The following is a 3,285-nucleotide window of genomic DNA, read 5'->3' as shown; positions in this document are numbered from 1 at the left end:
TCAGAACTTTTTCAACAGAGAGCCATAGCAGACTTACTGTGAAAGGGTTGTGGGCTCTAGCGATCAACATTGTCCTGGCTGATGTGTTTTGAGAGGAACCATGTTTGGACCCTGAATATCGTATTTCTGGGTCCAAACACTAGATTTCTGGGTATGTATGGGCCCTAACACCCAGCTTAGCTCAGAGACCTTTTGAAAAGGAAGACATAAAAAAAGTAGCGGAAATCAGCTACAGCTAAGAACAGGACAAGTGACTGTCAAAATAAAACAGGAAGTGCACGAACACACAAACACTGACAAGAACACACAAGCTTGAAGCTGAAACAGGGATAAGCAAACATTGAAGCATAATGACAGACTGGGGGAGACAAAGGATGAAACAAGGAGAGGAACATGGAAACAGGTAAGGGAGACAAAACACAGAGACTAAGACATGGAGGGCGAGGGAGCGAGAGACAGAGAGAGACACAAATAGGAAAGCAAACATGAGATGGATATAGAATTAACAGAGACATGAGTGGTTAAACTTATGCACAGGACATGACATAGTCTCACAGGATGAGACGGACAAGAAAACATGAACCAGAAATATAAATAAACTCAGAGTCATAAAAGGAACTAAACTCAAAGACCCAGAACCATGACAAAAACGCTGTAACTAGAAGTGACACCTAGAAGGATGGCTTTCTAAGAAGAGGCGATGTTGCAAGAGATTCTGATTACTCTCAGGAAGTAAAGCAAGAAGTGCCATTGGTGTTCAAATAATTTGATTATAAGAAATTCTCAACACAAATTAACTGGTTCGATGCTTCATTTATTGCACGAGTCTGTAATGTGCTAAATGTGTTGAAAGATGTAAATGCGAGTCAGACCGGAAATGTAGGTATCGGGCTTTAGGATCATATATTAAAGTTGATGGAACAATAACGATGTTGTAAAACCATGCCATGGTCCCTGGGCTTTGAAATGACTAATTTCCCTATGTCCTCGCCGATCTGACCTGCTATTTCTACCAGTCGACACCGGATTGCTGTATGACAAACCCTGCTGAAACCCTGGTTCATAAGTTAAAGACCGTTTTGTTCTTTGGAAGATGTTCTCCTTTCTGTCCAGGAAACCTGTGAAGCAGTTTTGAAGACAACACGTACACCTCTTTTTAAATATTTGGGGTGAATTTTTTATTTTTTTGAGATAGAGCAATCACACTGATCATGTCCCCTTTAGGCCTAGCCTTACCTAGCAGTAGGGGGTTTGAGATCCCCAAGTGAATACTCCTCTGTGTTTACATGGGGCTCTAAGGTTAGTCTGCTGGATGTCTTCCAGTTCCGCTCTGTGCCATGTTTGAGAGCTCAGTTTTATCCAACTGATCAACAAATATGTAAAGCTTCTCAGGAGCTAGCTTGGCTCCAACAAAAAGTTTCTAGCCACACAAAATTGTACATCTTCCTTATGTCACCTAGAGCTACAAATATTCCTCTCCTAAATCTAAGTAAATTACCTGGAGTTCAAAAAGGAGAGATGCTCAGAAGAGACTGAAGAAACTTCAGAGCTCGCTCCTTCATCTACGTCGCTGGCTATGTGGCCGACCTCCAGAACTGTTTTTCTTCATTTTTCTTTTTGGATTTAGCTGCTTCCTGTTTTTTGGTTTGAACTTGGCCCCCCCGTTCTGGCCCCCTCCACCCCCCTGGATCTGTCTGTTCTCTTTTTTGTGTCCAGTCTCTTTGTATCATCTGTGTATGTGTGTCCCTTGTATGTTGTCAGTCTGGTCTTCATGCATTTCCCTGTTTGCCTCTGTCAAGCTCACATCTCCTGTTCTTTCTCTAGTGCCCATATCTGTGTGCCATGTTTGTCACTTCCTGTCTTATTTTGATAGCCTCTGTTTCAGTATGTGTCATGTTTAGCTTTCCTTCTTTCTCACTAGTTGATTCTGTTCACCTGTGTTTTGTTTTCCCCAGCTGTGTTCTCTTTCCCTGATTTCTCCATGTGTATTTATACTCTCAATTTTCCTTACCGTCTTGTCACGTTTGTCTGTCTGAGTGTTTTCACCTCCTGTGTTGCTGGTTTTAGGTAACGTTTGAATCCTGTTTTCTTCAGCCACCTGGATTTACTGCCTAATCTAAAACAATTTGTTTGTTTATTAAGTCCTGTCCAGCGGTCTCAATTTTTGGGTACAGATTTTCCATAGTCATGACACAGTACAGTAGCGGACTTTGTACACAGCCTTGTGGAGAGCTGGTGTTAAGGCTAAGGGCTGAGGAAAGATGAGGACCCACTCTAGCTCTCTTTACACGGTCCGAGAGAAAGTCTCTGACCCGGCAGCAGGTGTTAAAAGGAAGTCCAATATCCAGCAGTTTTACTACTAGTTTGTCGGGGAGTATCATATTAAAAGCAGAGCCAAAGAGCAACCTGGTGTAACACCTCTGGTGTTCCAGTGGGAGATGGTGGTGTGGACCATTGTAACAATGGTGTCTTCAGTTGATCTGTTAGCCCTGTATGTAAATTGGAGTGGGTCAAGTGTGGGTGGCAGGCAGGACATGATGTGACGTCAGACCAGTTTCTCAAAACACTTCATTATAACAGGTGTTAAAGCAACTTGTCTGTAGCCGTTTTGGCTGCTAATGTTGGTGCTTTTAGGCAGTGGGACAATTGTGCCCGACTTTAGGCACGGTGGGACGCAGGACTGGGACAGTGCAGTGTTGAAGCTCTTAGTGAAGACTGGCCAGCTGGTCTGCATATTCTTTTAGGACCCTCCCGGTCAACCCATCTGGGCCGGCGGCCTTCCTGGGGTTCACTGCCCTCAGTGTGCACCTCACCTCATATTCCTGCAGCATGAGGTTTGGCTGCTGCTGCCGTCCAATGTTTGAGCTGAGGCTGCCCTCCCTTCGCCTTGAAGCGTGCATAGAAGTTGTTCAGCTCCTCCTCAAGCACTGCGTCGTTCTTAGTCATCGTGGTATTGCCAGGCTTGTAGTTGGTTAGGTGCTGAACTCCTGCCGTACCTGTCGTGAATTGTTGTTGCTGAAGCGATTTTCAGTCTTCCTCTTGTGGGGTGCCTTGGCCTATGATACCTCTGTTCAAGTCAGATCCGGCTGCACTGTACTGCATACATCAGCAAATCTGAAAGCAGTGTCACGTGGCTTCAGCTGGACCTGGACCTCTTTAGTCATCCGAGGTGGTTGGTTGGAATACACCCGGAGACGTTTGTCCACAGTGACACTGTCAACACAGAAGCTCATATAGGAGATCATTGATATAGGAGATCACTGATGTAGTGTGCTCCTCAAGGTC

The sequence above is a fragment of the Oreochromis aureus genome, linkage group 6 (genome assembly GCF_013358895.1).
Source record: "Oreochromis aureus strain Israel breed Guangdong linkage group 6, ZZ_aureus, whole genome shotgun sequence".
Lineage (NCBI taxonomy): Eukaryota > Metazoa > Chordata > Actinopteri > Cichliformes > Cichlidae > Oreochromis > Oreochromis aureus.
Note: the sequence above shows the minus strand (reverse complement) of the source record.